General features: G+C 32.2%; 1 protein-coding gene across 2 annotated transcripts in view; it reads left to right on the top strand.

Moving 5' to 3' along the window:
- LOC106476562 (zwei Ig domain protein zig-8-like) overlaps positions 1 to 17,920 on the top strand; it is a 173,018-nt gene that overhangs the window by 138,280 nt on the left and 16,818 nt on the right. The gene's annotated exons all lie outside the window — the stretch shown is intronic.

The raw sequence follows: 17,920 nt of genomic DNA, 5'->3' as shown, positions 1-17,920 counted from the left end.
CGTTCATGTTTTCGCTTCTGTAACATAGCAAGAGTGACTTAAATGATTTGAACACTTTCTCTCAACTTTACTGCAACGCTGTTCAAAGTGGGAAAGATAGGATTTACATTCCGAATATTATCAGCACATTCAGTTGTGTTTGATCAAACAGTCCATTAGTTTTGAAATCTATTATTCTGTAAGAATTCCCATTTTGAATTAGTTTTTCTACGTTTTTCTAAGCATATGTAATATGCCAACATGTAATAACGCATACAACTTCAAGCACTGTAGTCTTAACTTTGGCACGATCACATTCTTTGTCTTCTAATGGTTAAGCCCCCCCCCCAGTGGCATAGCGGTATGTCCGCGGACTTACAACGCTGGAAACCGGATTTCGATACCCGTGGTTGGCAGAGCACAGATAGCCCATTGTGTAGCTTTGTGCTTAATTACAAACAAACAAACTAATGGTTAATTATAAGTTACTTCTTGACACTTAATTGTACATCACTCTTAGTTTTGAGTATAAATTGGACTTTAATTGTCGTATTTAACGGTTTTTCTTTCCCACGCTTTTCATTCTAAAGCCGTAAAACCATGTCCTCATTACTTCTATAAAGATACAGCAAGCTTACATGATGTACCTATACTACTTTTCATTATTTCAGTCTACTTTTATGAATGTTTGAAATTAATTACGCTCATTCTTTACTGTTCTCTTGGATAATTCCTAATTAGTACTACCCTGCGGAGATAAATCTTAATTTTTCTTTAATTAAATCAATTTGAATAGTTATTTTCTGATATTACTTCCATTCGAATTAGTTGTGTTGTCAATTTTGAAATCTCTTCACGAAGGGTCAGTTGAACTCTTAGAAAGGGTCTCTATATAGAAGTTGTGAGATGAGCAACACGAAATCACATAAATGTCTTTACGTTAATATATTTCGAAATCACCTCAAATATAAGGAGATTAATGTATTAAATAATTATCAAGTGTAATGTGCTTTACAGGCTAATACTTGGTAACGTATGGTTGGCGATTAAACTTATTCCTTCAAGTCCTTTCCAGGTAATGCTATAACATTGAATAACTGGATCGTTTGTTTCTTGTCAAACATAAAGCTACACGGTGGGTTATCTGTGCTGTGTTCACCAGGGGTATCGAATCCGGTTTTTAGTGTTATCAGTCTTAAGACTTACTGTGCAGCCACTGTCGGGCTAACTGGGCCGAGCGTGACCTGATGTAACGTTATAATGCTGAGCTGCTCATGGTAGTGTTTTTCAGCTATTGGCACGTTATAAAAGTAACTGCCAATCAGAAATTCAAAATTATGGACAGTTGTATCTTAACCCTAAGTATATCTGACCTAAAACGATTAGTCCATGTGTTAAATAAAGTGCCGTTCAGGTTGAAAATTGAAAACAAATTAGATAAAATGTATACACGGAAACACGAATTCAACATTAAATAAAATGCACGTACATAAAATGATTGGTAACGAAAACTTTCTGAAATTAATAACAAGCATTTTATGAAATTATTTTCAAAAAAGCATAAAATAGAAATTTTGTTCCCATTCAAAGTTTAGTGGTGTCTAAATTGCTATTTTTATGACCAGAACCTTGAAATGTTTTACGCAATATTTATTTGTAGCTAAACATGTAATTAATTGAACTGTTGAAAAACTGAGTATCTTTATTAGAATGTAACAGTTCTTATGAGAACCGCAAGGATAATTTTCTTTTTAGGGAAGGTGAGAAGAGAGAGATAACATCTTTTAACAAATAAAAGCAAATAGCGTAAAGTTTCAGTTAATTATCTTATTACGTTATGTACAATTCTTTCATTTCAAACGTCGAATAAAACAAAAATGTTAATAAAATATGAAATGTATCAAATCATACTGGGATGTTTTGGAATATAACTTTGAAATTAGGTTAAATATACTGAGAAATGATGCACCGATGGTTAATAACAATTAAGCAGATGGTTTGTTTGAAACGAACTAAAGTCTTGAATGTATAGCTTGGTTTGTTTTAAACTTCGCACCACCCACAGCTAACTCTTGGACTACTCTTTTACCAACGAATAGTGGGATTGATCGTTACATTATAACGCCTAAAGGAATAAAAGGGCAAGCATGTTCGGTGACATTAATCTTGAATTTAAGGAGGAAATTCTAATAGTTTCATCAGCTGTTTGATAGCCTAATATGCTACGAATTTTGCAATGAAAATTTAAGGTGTCATTTGTTAAAATAAATTTGAAGACATAAAACTCATGAGGCTCTCAGTCCAGAATCGGACAATTTAGCTTTTATTTAATATTTAATTTAAGAGCAATATAAAAAAAGATTAAAAATATTATAGAAAACTGGGAATCAAATCGCCCACCAACTGCTTGAACAATCGGCCTTAGTTTTATACAAACCTTGCGAGAGCAAAACAAACAAAGCATGTTTGGATTATTGCTGACTGAAAATTTTCCAAAATCAACAAAAAAAGTGTTCTTGAAATTGAAGATATGGGGTACAAATAATAGCCTAATAGTAGTATCAACAACATTTCAATGTCCATAAACGAGCAGAAATGACTTTGTAGTGTGTGTGGTAATTGTGAAAAAATGCTAAAAATGCTGAGAATCTACATATAAGTTTTTACTTCACATTAATTTATAGAATCGAAGCTGTGTTTGTATAATAAAGTATTGTGATTATATATACATATATATATAAACATGTATATATATATATGTATATACACATTTATATGCCTGTTGATTTAATGTAACCAATATCATACTGAAATAGTTTACAGCCTCGACAGTTTGCCACAGCATAGACTCGTGAGCGTGCTGTCTGGTGTTCCTCCTGTTAGATTTACAGTTTTGAATGGGTGTATACTCAGCAGTCTCTCCTCCGTTAGGAAATTATTGCTACACTAGAGAAGTATGCAGTAGGACTTATGTATTTATAATTTATATTAATTACAGTACTCTTAATAATATTCCAGTAAAGAACTACATCTAGTGATTTCAAATAGTTTAGAGTGTGTTTCAGCCTGCAGTTTACATAGTTAGTATTCAAGTTTGGATCGATTTACATTTAGCGTTGAGTGTTATAGCAATTGTTCCAGATTTAGATATAATAAGCGTTTTGCGTTGGTCTTTTATTAACGTCCCCAGGTAGGTCATCGATAAGTTTACAGACTTTCAACGCTAAACTCCAAGGTTCGGTTTCTCGCAGTGGACAGAAAACAGCCAAAAATAACAACAACGCTATGTTAACATAGTTATTTAGTCGGATGCAGTCCACTTTTATATCTGAATAAACTATATTTCTCTCTGGATTATTCAAAGCATAATAATGTATTCAACAATGCAACCTTGCAATAAACGAATTATGTTTGTTAAATTAAGTCGTGCTTGGGATCTGGCACGACTTGTGTCTTTTTTGTAAAGTTTTATTTGTCTGTTGTTAAGCATAAAGCTACACAATGGACTAGCTGCACTATGTCTACTGTAGGAATCAAAACCCGGATTTTAGCATTCTAAATCGGTAAATTTACCACTGACCTACTGGAGAACTTCGTTTGGTTTAGCTTTTATTTTTATAACTCTCTTATGGTCTTTACTTGTTAAAGTAGTTGTTAATTTTCTGGTTAGATGTAGCACTAAAGGTTTCGTGACAAGTGGTTCTATAAGGTGTTACATGAAATACCAATATCTCGAAACTTCAATTGCCAGTTTGTCATCGTGATGTGGATTTGTTCTACAAAATATGACCTATGAGGTTTCATATTGGTGCTTTGTTTCTTATAAATAATGCACGATGAATCAACTGTTATAAAGTGCTTGTTCATTAATAGCCAAATTCATCGAGATTTATGTTTGTTGAATTTCGCGCAAAGCTAATCGAGGGTTATCTGCGCTAGCCGTCCATGATTTTAACGTGATATACTAGAGAAAAGGAAACTAATCAAGACTACCCACCGCTACTTTTTGGACTACTCTTTGCGAACGAATAATTGAATTAACCGTCACCTTCTAATATCCCTACGACTGAAAGTACGAGAATGTTTGGTGAGAGGGTTTTTACTGTTAATCGTGCATCCTAACCATCAGGTTATGCCAGGCAGACTTAAAGCATTACCACATTCATTACTGTATCAGACTTACGGCAGATCAGCTCTGCAAGTGGTAATCCTTGACCGTCAGTATCTCTTACCTCAACTCAGAGAAATCTCGAATAGAAGAATCAGATATGGGAGTTATACTTTATTAATTACGTAAAGGACTTATAAGTTAATCTAAACATCACAAAACATATAGTTGACTTGCAAGACACACTTCGTACAATTCAATTCATCTAAAGTTTATCAGAAATTACTGAGCTGCTTACAATGAAAAAACACCAGACTTTAAAAATCATGTAAAATATAAAATCAAATTTTAATTTATCAATCAGAATATTATTAACATCGTGCTGTTCCACGAAATTACTCTTTTACGCCTTTACTCATATAATGTATATACGCAATGGATACTGTCACCCTTCCATCATTCTAAGTTCTAAGCAACAAAAATATTCTGGTCTTAATCCTAAAACAGTATCTAATACCAAAACTAAAAATGAGCTAACGGAAACTATCGAATCAAACTAGCTTTACATAATAGGAACTCTACAAGATAAAATAAGTTTTTATTGTTTTTTGATTTGTTGTTTATAAAAGCAAATTTTGCCGTTTTACATTGATTACTCTTTGGTATATTACAACTCTCCAGAATTAAATGAGGATATAGGCAAAAGTTAAGTATGATTTTACATTTATTCAGACAACCTTCTCAATTATTTTGTTCTTCTTAGAATTTAATTTTCATTTATTAACACTTTTTTGATTGAAGCTTTAGTAACTACACAAGTCCTTAAAACTACTCCTAAATGTTGCTCTGGTCCTGACATAATTACATAATTAACCCTTCGGTAACTAAATGTTCACCTTTGATATACATTCTGCAGATACTAATTCCCATTCTTTATTACCGTTTCATACGTAATTAAGCATTTTAACAAGAAATCTAAATTACATGATGCATTGCTATTCTACACTTCTGATAGTTAGAAATTAATCACTTGTCACTTTAAATGGTAATTTTAATTGCACACTTTATGATTCCACTTAATTTACAGAATCAATGCTTCATAAACCATTGACACACTCGCGTCACTAACGATGTTTCACTTTTCAATACCTAGAGAGAGTCACGTCATTTCCCTACTTTTTAAATACAAAGAGTTAATCGCACTTTATAAAAACTACTTAGATGTGGTGTTATTTTCCCAATGACGCCACCTATATAATGCCAAATTTCTGACTATTTAATAGCGTCATGCTGCTATGGATAGACTTATGGCTGGGCATAATGTTATGTATGAAAGCGGAAAATTATGTAACCACACACTAGTGAGATACCACTATACAGCTCTAACTGACTTTTGTGCCTATGGTTTGCGTGTATGTAGTCTTGAAGTGTAGACTGAAGGAAAATTTGTCAAAATATGTGGTCTAGGATTGATCTTCCTATCCTTTGCTGAAGTTTGTTACAATGAGAGTTATAGGTCCGGTGGGAGGGCGTAATAATCTAAATATTTTTAAAACATTTATGTATATACACTACGAACGTCATAAGTTGTCTTATAGAATCTTAGTGTCGATTTGTCATACACTACGGACGTCATAAGTTGTCTTATAGAATCTTAGTGTCGATTTGTCATACACTACGGACGTCATAAGTTGGCTTATAGAATCTTAGTGTCGATTTGTCATACACTACGGACGTCATAAGTTGGCTTATAGAATCTTAGTGTCGATTTGTCATACACTACGGACGTCATAAGTTGTCTTATAGAATCTTAGTGTCGATTTGTCTTTATACTTACGCTTCGTCTTAATGAAAAGCTTCCAATCTTTGCTATACTTCATATATATATGAAAAGCTTTCAATCTTTGCTTTACTTCATATATATATGAAAAGCTTTCAATCTTTGCTATACTTCATATATATATGAAAAGCTTCCAATCTTTGCTATACTTCATATATATATGAAAAGCTTCCAATCTTTGCTATACTTCATATATATATGAAAAGCTTTCAATCTTTGCTTTACTTCATATATATATATGTATATAGTTATATAACATTAATGTCTAATTATATTTACGTTTATTGACTGGAGATGATCATGATTAGTCCATATTTAGATCATTTTCAGTAGCAATTTTATAGAAAACTCTTAAGAAAGAGGTAATGACAATTTCATAACATCTTATTCGGTTATTTGCACTGCGATCTGTTTTTATTTTGTTTTGGTAACATCGAGACAGTCTTAGGTTTAATATACTCCTTGGTTTTATTTTTAAAAAACTCTATGCTTCCCTTTATTGAATGTTCTAACATTTCAGACACCAAAGGCAACCCAGTGATTAATGTACAGGATTGTGGAGTTGAGGCTGCATGATTTGTGTTCCATTATCGCCATAAAAAGCAAAAACTTGCGTCGCACTTTGGGGTCGTGATTGCGTTATAAGAGTGATGGTCAAATCCCATTATTTAGTTTGATTAGTTTATACAAAAAGTTGGCGGTGGGTGATATTCAGTATCTGCCTTACCTGCAGTCTGTCTCCTCAAAATTAGGGGTGGTTAGTGCGGATAGCCCTTACGTAGCTTTGCTGAAATCCAACAAACAAACAAAATTCTCATGGTTTTAATATCAGCTGCGGCATATACGCCATTTTTCACGTTTTTCCTTTTTCTTTAAGTTTTCCTCTAGTCTTTAGTGGTGGCTGGCATTATAGAAACCAAAGGACAGTTTTTACTTTTTTTTTCCATTGACCTAGTTATCCACTTATAATAGCATCCAATGCAGCATCTCTCCACATTTTGAGAGTTAAACATTTTCTATTTACACAGCCTCCACATTTGGTCTCTGTAAGTGCACATCAACCTCATTTGGTTATATGGTTTCTGTTATATTATTTTTTCCTTGGTTTACTCCTCCAGTTTTGCTTCTCCTTTTATACTTTCCCCACTCCCAAAACTTATATCTTGCTGGATCAATAAGCAAACGTAAAATGAAGCTAAAGGAGGTCAAATAGGAACAGCACAGAGTAAAAGTTTTCGCTCATTGCTTTAATTTCGCATCCCAAATAAATGTTTCTCTTACAATTGATATAACGCTTTGAGTATTATGGCTCAAGCATGCCATTAGTATCACAAATTAACAGTGGGAATGGTGTAATGTATTCAAGAATTTCTCATTAACGCCAAAATCAAATCAACTCCAACTTGAAAATGAATTATCATCAAACTTACATCTTCCAACTCTAATTTCACATTTTGATCTTTCTCTTTGGCTGTTAGTGCTCTCAAAATAATTTAGTTTTTATTTTATAAGATTTTGTTTTAGATTCCACTTAGTTGTGGAGCACAGCTTAATTGTAAATTCCATAATTAATATATATATATATATGTTCATTTTTCAATGTATTGGTTAACTTTACTTTTATAGCCTTCAATATTTCATAAAATGACTTCATTTACTGTTGGTTCTTTCCAACAATGAATTTTGTTTTATTCCTTCTGTTCCCAGTATTTCTTTGTTTTTTCTTTTTCATCCTCACTAAAGGAGGAGGTGGTCTCCTTTTATGTGTGTATATAAATATTAACGTATCTTTTTTTTCGTGACACAATTAAATAATTTGGTTGAAAGGTTGAGCACTTAATTCTTCTATGTTTTCAGAGCTTATCAGACTGAAACGGTATTTATTTGTTAATATCGTAAAGAACATGAATGGTTTATAAATTCCCTTAGAAGATTTCTCGGTGTTTCAAATATTTTATTCATTTATATACTCATATTTGGCATATCAGTATTGTATAACTAATCATAATATGAAAGGTTTATCTCAATATGTCCAAATTGGCTTGCTTGACAAAAAAAAATTATTTAATACAATGAAAAAATTTAATCAAAATATTTTCATATACTACTATTTTAACTTGAATTTCTATATGATTAAAGATGGATGAACGATACACGATATAATGACATACCACAGTTCTCCCCATCTCTGTTTCACGCTTGATCTCAAGCCGGCAATTAAAATTGACTGTAAATCCAGCTAGCTTAAAACATGCTATATGGTGAAGATGCATATTGAATTTCCTTTTTTCCAAAGAACAGGTACACGCAACATGAATAACACAGTCCTTTACCAAAGAACATAATAATGCCCTTAAACAAAGATTTAAAATTCCTACATTCAAACATAATCCATTACAATAAAACCTATTAATAGAAATTTTAGAATTACTGCAAAACATAGTAAAAATGCTCTTTGATTTAATTCAAAAAACACCTTATACTAACAAGAACGTTACATTATAATAATCCCTTCTACTAAAGACAATAGTATATACAGAAAATAATTTTAATATAGAAATAAATGAAAATATCTTTGAACACCAAACATACTTATAGCCCTTAACAAATAATAAGAAATACGAAAATACAAACTTGCATGAATACAAAACCCTTTAACATAGAAATGACATCTTAAAAAACTTTATCAAATATACCCTTCCTCAATTGGAAAAGTATAGTCGAATAGACTATGCATAAAATGACTATTTAATTACCATTTTGTTAGTGAAATATATTACAAAAAAATCTTGACCAAACCCTTTAAGTGAATGAGAAATCAAAAACAACTTTAACAATGATTATTTACTTCTCTTAAAATGGGGTAGCCTAACAGACAATGCACGTAAAACAAAATAAAAAGGACAAAATAGGATAAAACCCTTCAATAAGGATAATATACCCCTTTGGAAGGAAATAGTCTAACATATTATGCATAAGTGCATACAAAGTTGAAAATAACATTTAACATCCAACTAGTGGCTGTCCCATGATCTTGGAACTAGGCCAAAGGATAAGGTTTTGTTTGTGAGAGAGGAAAGATGTAGTAGTTTGAGTTGTTAAAAAGTGACTTATTAGCAAGTGCTAGGGACTATCTTTTAGTTCACCTAGTGTACTAGAATTTTCGGGTTCAAATACGAGGGAATGAAATATAATGTAAGAAAATGGAAAATACCACACTACAAACTCATGTGTTTAAAAGTTCTACAATCCCATACAATTAGACGTGATTAGTGTCGAATTAATCACGATTCCACCAAACTACACTTTTAGTTTCAGTTGGACCACACAATCTGTGTACGCGAAGGCAAGACGACATCTTGCAAAGCATCACAGAGTGGGGCATATTGGTTTGCCCCCTCCGTCTGTTCGTACTTCCATCCCAATTTTATGGACAGGATTTCTCAAGGTTGGATGGATGGATTTTAACAAAACTTATACAAAAAGTATTGCATACAACGATCTAGACCTGATTAATTGTTGAAGGTCATGAGTCAAATTTCAAGGTCACAACGTAACTTTCACATAGAAACCCCCTTCCCCAATACTGTAGACGAGTTCTACATTATGAAATTAGGGACTTTAACATTCAGGAAAACATTAGTATAGGTGTTTCATAAACACAGTTTGCATTTGCTTACTTTGAAATTTGACTGGGTGACTCTATTCAACGCTAACTATGTTATTGAGCCCAACGCTATGAATTATTTGAAGTTTCTATAAAGATTGATTACAGCATGTAATCATTCTGTCAAAAAAGAAAGAAAAAATCATGTAAAAATATACACGGACTGTTCTTTACGTTAAATACTTTTCCTTTAATTGCGAACTTTTGGCTTTTTTACTAAAACTTTTATCGGGCAACAGTGTACTGAATAATGAGTAGAGAACAGTCTGTGTGTTTTTTACATCTTAAATTACCTACACTGTGAGTTTTAAAAAACAAATAATCACACTTATAAAAAAAACGAGTGACACATGATTATGAATAAGTAATCAATAGAATGTTGTATACTACAAAGTGTTTTACTACTGTATAATAATATTGCTGTAGTGTTGTTGATTTACTATTTTTCATTGGATTATATTAGTTCCAGTGAACTCCGCTTCTCATCAGTACCCTTGGTCAAGTATAAATCGAATGAATAACACTAAGTTCCATATACGGTGGAGTGCATATTATACGTATAGTTTTTTTATGTCTTTTACTCACATAATAGTCCTATATCAGAGTTGTTGATTTGGGAATAATTATTTTATTTGTATATAGTTCATATTTCCATCACATTTTTCTATCTATAATAATTATTGATTATAAAATTTTCTTTCAATTACTACAATATGTAATTTCAGTGAAGAATAGAATTCATATTTAAAAGTGTTATGGTGATTTTATGATAAAGAAATTCCCTATTTTGACGTATCTTTAGTTTAAAACTTCGAGATGAGGCCTGTTTTGGTCCAGTGGTTAGAGCGCTCTTCTCATAATTTTATGCTTACGGCTCGAGTATCCTCACCGAACATATACGCTCTTTGAACCATGATGGCGTTATAATGGGAAGGTCAATTCCACTATTCAATTAGAATCGCGTCTAAATCAGGGATGACTAGCACAGGTAGCCGCTGTATAGCTTTGCGAGAAATTCAACAAATAAACGCCGAGATTAAAACCGTCTTTAAACTCTAGTTAGACAAGGAAAGCCATATGGTCTAATTAAACTCCAGATAGACAAGGAAAGCCATATGGTTTAACATATTTTATTGATTACCAGAGAAATTGCTTATTCAATATTTACGAAATTTCACCAGAATGAAAAAAACAAAAGTTTAAATGTTTTTGGTTTGATTTGATTTTACATCAGCGAAGGTACACAGTTGGTCATAATAAACAGAGAAAACGTAACGTTGAAAACCATTTGAGTGTTCTAAATATTTATCACGTTCTGACTGCTCTTCAGGACAGCCAGAAAATATTTTTTAACTAATCTAAGAACTCCCATTAGAAACTTTTTACAAAATCATAACACTATTTCCAATGTTCCATAATTTCGTAGTATGTAATCTCCTGTCATCTGTCACGACCTACTCTTGTATCAAGTGTTCTCTATAACAACTTAGTCTACCCGTGCTCCCCACAACCATAGCAACTATTCTTTATAACAACTTAGTCTACCCGTGCTCCCCACAACCATAGCAACTATTCTTTATAACAACTTAGTCTACCCGTGCTCCCCACAACCATAACAGGTGTTCTCTATAACAACTTAGTCTACCCGTGCTCCCCACAACCATAGCAACTATTCTTTATAACAACTTACTTTATCTGTGCTCCCCACACCCGTAAAAAGCGTTCTTTATAATAACTTACTTTATCTGTGCTTCCCACACCTGTAACAAGCGTTCTTTATAACAAATTACTCTATCTGTGCTCCACACACTTGTAACAAATAGCCTCCGTAACAATATTTGCAATATTAACAAACCTTTGATCAGTGCAGCATTCTCAATGGTATATTGCTAATTAAATACATTTTATTACCTTATAGTATCTTTATTACGTCGAGAATGATTTCAGTTTTAAATATTTTTTCTTTTGTACATGATTTTGAAAATGTTTCCTTTTACAGAGGAACCTAAGTAATGAGAAGGTGATGCGTAAAAGTCATACTACAGGGATTTCGTCAAATAAGCTAGATATTGTTTTGTTGGAATACTTTCGTCGAACGTTTTTAATGCAAAAACAAAGAACACTTCAATATTAAAGAGTCGTGTTAAACTCGTGTTACGTTTCTTATTTTGAAATCAATATTCAAAAAGTACAAACACATTGAATTAAAAAAAATCACCTTAAGGTGTAGTACTTTGATAGCGTATATTTATTTATTTGTGCATTATAAATTTCTCTCTTTCCTAGGACTAAGGGTTGTTCATTTGAGCACATTTATCATGATGCTCTGCAATTTTGGAAACAATTTGAGGCGATAATATGACATATCAGTTTCTGCTCCTTTTTTAGATTATAGAATAGATATGTTTGAAAATATTTTGTGTGTGTGTGTGTGTGTTTCGAACAAAATGATGTACATGTCCAAACTATGAGTTTTAGTGTTACATTTGCTTTCCTGGTTTAGGCTGTAATGGCTTTGAAATGATAAAACAACAGTATAACGGGCAAAACTCTTATCCTTTGTTGCGACGTTCTATATTTTCAATTATATAGTTATGTGTTTGTTCTCGCATGCTATCAGTTTATATCTGTCCAACTGTTCTTAGTCTTTGAGTCTATATGACACTAGCTTATTACTTTGTCGTTTATGTGTAGAGTGTAATGCTTTGATCAATACATAAGATTCCTTGCATCAATAAATGTAGTTGAGTGTTATATTATTAGATAATTTACTAGCTTGGTACTTCTAGAACACATAGGTCTGTAATATATGGTGTTTACCGACACTCCTACATGAAGTATCAGGACATAGCAGAATGTAGGCCACATTTCATTATGCAGAAGTACGTGGATTAAAATGACAACGCCATACACCTAATCACTAAAATACCAGAGAAATCTAACAAATTATGAGATTATTACGAAACCTGAATGTGTTTCTGTTATGGATCTGACATAAGGAACCATCGTTTAAGGTAATATAAATATTTGAAGTAGTTATCATGAAGACTATAAAGCTTATTAAATAAATTAAACACTATAAATTTATAAAAGACTTATTCAACAAAATACTAAAACATTGAAGTATTTTCTTGAAAATAATTTACATTTCTCTACATGCCCGAACAAAATACATTAACTGCAATGTTTAGTTAAATCAGTTAAACAGCTACGTGAAATTTATCAAAAATACTCACTCAGAGTTACAATATAAAGCATGTTGAAAGAGAAGTTTTGTGCAATAAAAATACATTTTTCTTTGTTATTCATCATTAGCACCACAAAGCTAACAAAACTTCATACGTTTATTTGCATCCATATCGACTAAAAACCAATGTTCTGAAAATTATTCTTTAAACATATACTACTTAACGTTATCAATAAACAAAAAAGCCATTATCACCCTTTCCAACTACAGTTTATAGTACAATGCATTACAATACATCTTTATTCAGGAATTTAATGAAATTCGTAACATTCTAATTGTTAAAGAAGTATTTTACAATTTTTCACAAATAACTCGTTCGCAACCTAAGCCACCCCGATAGCTCTAAACATCAGGTTTCGATACTCGCGGTAGGTACTGCACAGATAACCCATTGTGTAGCTTTGTGCTTAATAACCAGCAAACAAATATTTTGCAATCTGAAACTGTAAAAAATATTTATCACTCTGTCTCTGACATTCATAGCTATGTTCGAATGTACGTTTACAACGTTTTATATGGAATGGGAAAACAACTGTCTTTAAAAACACTGAAACCACTGAAAATGTAAGCCTTCTCTAGATCCTCTGGTATATTAACACTATTATAATATCAAGCATTCCTAAGCAGTCAAATCCTCTTAGTACAACATTATATATTCGCATCCAATTTGAAATAAGGCGGCTAAAATGATTTATCTCCAAATGGGCATTGCCTTTAATCACACATTTTCTCTTTATTTAACATTATTGATATTTATAAAAATAACAAGTAGATGGTACTGTTTTCTCAAATACAAGGCTTGGTAATATTTTATGTTATAATTACAATGGTATTCAGTGGTAACGTAACTACTCTTATCCGCATGTAAGTTTAACCAACTATTGCACAATGAAGTAATCTGATATTTATTTAAGAGTAAAAAAAAACTTTATTAAGACGTTTTTCTATAATTATGTTCAGTGTAACGGACTTATCAAAAAAGTGCTAAGTAAGAGCAATATGTCTATCATAGGCATGCATATACGACTGTATCCATTGTGAATAAGTTGACATTTATCTATATATTTCTAGTCTCAAATCAATCTTGGTTCCCTTGTGAAATTAAATTAGAATATGTAAGTGAATCGTAACTTTGGTACTATAAACTATATAACAAGCACATGGTATTAAATACGAATAGGAAATAGACAACTATGTGGGTCAGCGATACGGTCTCACAATACTAAAATCCATGGTTCGATTCCCCTTGGTGGACAGAACGCAAACAGCCTATTGTGTAGCCTTGCTCTAAAACAAACAAATCTTTTCATATTCAATCGCGAATAATCGCATAATTCCCATTCCGAATCCTCAGAATGGCTGTTTCAGCACTCAGAAGCAGCTAGCTACTGCTTATCATCAGAGATAATCTTCTCTCAATAACTGATCTATGTGACCTTGTACTCATGTACGAAAATTGCCCCTTACAATTAGGTGTTTAATTAAGAATAATGATAATATATTTTATTGTCGAGCTTATTATTATTTAACTAAAAGGAAATAGTAACAATATTCCTGATTTTGTTCATTAGCCTCTGTTTTATTTATTACTATATTTTACTTATAAAAGCTTTTTACGCCCTCAAATGGTTGTGATTAATGGTATCCGGTTCAATGCTTTCTTAATATTGCTATGTAACTCGTACTTTTTTTTTAACTTGTGATTTGATTTTGCTTACAATACCTTAGCCCCACCAGTAGCACAGCGGTATGTCTGCGGACTTACATCGCTAGAAACCGGGTTCGATACCCGTGGTGGGCAGAGCACAGACAGCCCTTTGTGTAGCTTTGTGCTTAACTACAAACATACAATACCTTTATGATAATTTTAAACGTAAATGTTTGCTAAAACGGACAGGAGACACATCAAACGTAAGATATTAAAGACAAATCATGAACTTTTTAGTTTCTAATAGTGTTAATTATTATGAACTTTCTGATCCCAAGTAAAATCTAAATGAAAAACTCAAATTAACTGTTCTGAAATACACTATTTAAATTGAAGTTACTGATTAATATTTATTATATTTTTTTCAATATATAAATCAATAATAGATTATACGAAAAAAACGGTGACGTTAAACATATTTGCTATGGGATGTTTTATAAAAAAATAACATTCATTCGAATAAAATCATAGCATACAGACAACGAGGGACTTTTTGGTCCATCAAAGCTGTTCTTGCACTCCAACCTTTGAGGAGGTGGAAATTTAATCCCCCCCTTTGATTTTCAAGGACTCGATTCCCACTTAAAATCTTATAAAGTGTGAGTTTCCACTACTTCCGATGACATTCCATAAGCTAATAATCCTGTTAAAAAAACAGAACTGGTTTAAATGGAAACTGAGCCTCAGTTACTTACTGTTTCCAGAATACAATACAAAGAATAAGAAACTTTTATCCAATCGTTCTGTAAACAAAAAAAGTATTAACTGGAGTTTATCGTGCCTCTTCCAAATCTTAAACTTCTGTCCTTTCGTCATATTATTTTTAGAATACGTCATAGAGATGTCAGAGGCCTTTATCTCATCGATCCCCGTAATAATTTTTAAAATTTCAGTAAGATCACTTCTCACCCTTTGCTCAAGAAAAAATAAGTGATCGTAACATATCATATAACATAACGTATCATGTATGAACTTTTGCAATAAGATACATAGTCTGAGTCATCATTTGCTATATATCTCGTTGTGTTTTATCAAAAAGTAAATATTTCAACTCAGGCTTTTATCCAATTTTGATAGTTATTTCTTGCGAGTATTTAAATTAAGACGAAAATACGAAGGCCTAAGCAGTGATCTTTAAAGCACTTCACTAGAACAAGGGCCCAGTTTTATTCAATAGCTGTTTTTTTAAAGGAGGTTTTCAAATTGTATACAATATTTACCTCTACATGAATAACACTAAATATCCTGTAATTTACAGAAAAGAATAATATATGTTCCTAACTTACAAAATGATTGTCATAGATTAAGATTGGAATTTAGAATTACTTTGCACAAGTTGCTTAACAGTATCAACAACTCTTTTTTGTATAGAAATAAACTTTATGAATTAAACTATATTGGTTTTGACTTTTCTAGTCCTTAGTATAATTCAATAAATGATTGATGCAAATTTAAAGAACAAGAATTATTTTTAGTTTTTGTGCATGCTAAACAGCTAAAAGTTTATGCTTGATATTTACGCTGCGATATATATTATATATTATTGATGAGACAGTAAGTAAAGATTGAGAGGCAAAATTTCATGTTCTTACAGTAACAGTGAAATATTGATACGATGTTGGAAACCCTGAAACTCATCAATTTGATAGTCTTAAACACAAAAGCTATTGACTGGTCAAATGAATATTATTTATCACTAGGACTCCAATTAATTACACACTGGATAGTTTAGTAAAAAATATAAGTGTGTAAGTAGTATCATATAAGTGGGCGAAATATTAGAACCTTTAAACAGTGGTGAAAATTATCTATAACAAATTATAAGTTTAAAATGCGCAGGAAGAAAACAAAATAACGAGAGATGGTCTTCTAGTGGCTTAACTCTATACCTTTATATATAGTCTCCGGATTTACAACGCTAAAAGCAGGGGCTAGATTCCCCTCGGTAGACACAGCAGATAGCCCGATGTGGCTTTGCTATAAGAAAAACACTCACACTTTATATATACTAGAAGAAACGCCACCGTAAGGGCGGCTATTTGTGCTAGTTATTACTAATTGTAGTATTCATACCTCATTCAAAAAAATAAATAAATAGGAAAAGTGAACATTTTCTAAAAAAAAAAAAGAATTTTTTTCTGGCAAGTTCAGCACGGGTAAAGTGTTCAGATTGTGACCTTTCGATATATGCAACTCATTGCATCAAAACGATTCAATGCATAGAGCTCAAAATTTTCATTAACTTTACTGATATAAACTGTAATGTTTTTATATATTAAAAGCGGTACCGTTTATTGAAAAAATAATAGTTTTTAAGAACTCCAGTTTCTCAATACTACATTTAAAAATTACATCAATAAAGATATGATCAAACTCTCACGTACAGTCCTAGTGAAAGTGATGTTCTTCTTGTGAGGAAAGTACTTTCATTTAAAATTGTGTTCTATTATAAAGAAATGGCTGTTACACATACCACATTTAGTTTTCTAAATGTCTGAATCTTGAATACCTAAACTGTGAAATATTTTGTGAATTTTGTTTGTGGTGCCATCCAATAGATGGCGAAGGTGTTTTGGTTACATACGTAGGTAATGACATACATGCTTCATCCACTATATTAGGTCGTCGAGAAATTAATGTCGCATTTTGGAACACTTTCATTAACTACCCCTAAAAAATGTACATCATGTATAATAGTTAAACGAACCGTCTAAACGTCATGTTAGTGTAGCCTATATAATGTGTAAAGTTTAGTATACTATAATCCCTTATAGTGATGGCGCACGACGAGATACACATTTGACATGTAATGCTGTTTGAAAAAAAAAACAAGAAGGGAAACAACGCCTGTGTAGTAATATCAAAGAAGTTTATGGAATTGTATTGAACGTTCGTAAGTGTCAACGGTGGTTCAGCAAATTTCGTTCAAGTGAATTTAGCCTTAAAAACTGTGATGGCAGAGGCTGACATATTGGAATTGATATTGATGCACTGAAGAGCTTGTTAAGTCTAGCCCAAGGCAACACACTCGTGAAATGGCCCTAAAATTGCTTGTCTCTCATGAAACAATACGTAAACATCTAAGGAATATGGGAAAACTTCATAAAGAAGGTGTTTGGGTGCCTCATGAACTCTCCGATGGTCAACGTTGCTTCGTCTTTTCTGGCGCTTAATGCTTGTGAACCATTTTTGGACAGAATTGCTATACAAATGATTCTCTATGTGGATATTAAACGCCAAAAACAATGGCTCAGAAAAAAACACTTCCGATCCCAAAACCTAGACTCCATCCGAAGAAAGTGATGCTTTGCATTTGATGGGATACCAAAGGAGTAATCCATTTCAAACTCATCAATCCACAGCGAACTGTC

Source organism: Limulus polyphemus, unplaced genomic scaffold (genome assembly GCF_000517525.1).
Source record: "Limulus polyphemus unplaced genomic scaffold, Limulus_polyphemus-2.1.2 Scaffold7, whole genome shotgun sequence".
NCBI lineage: Eukaryota > Metazoa > Arthropoda > Merostomata > Xiphosura > Limulidae > Limulus > Limulus polyphemus.
The sequence above is the reverse complement of the archived record's forward strand: the minus strand, read 5'-3'. Positions and strand labels throughout refer to the sequence as shown.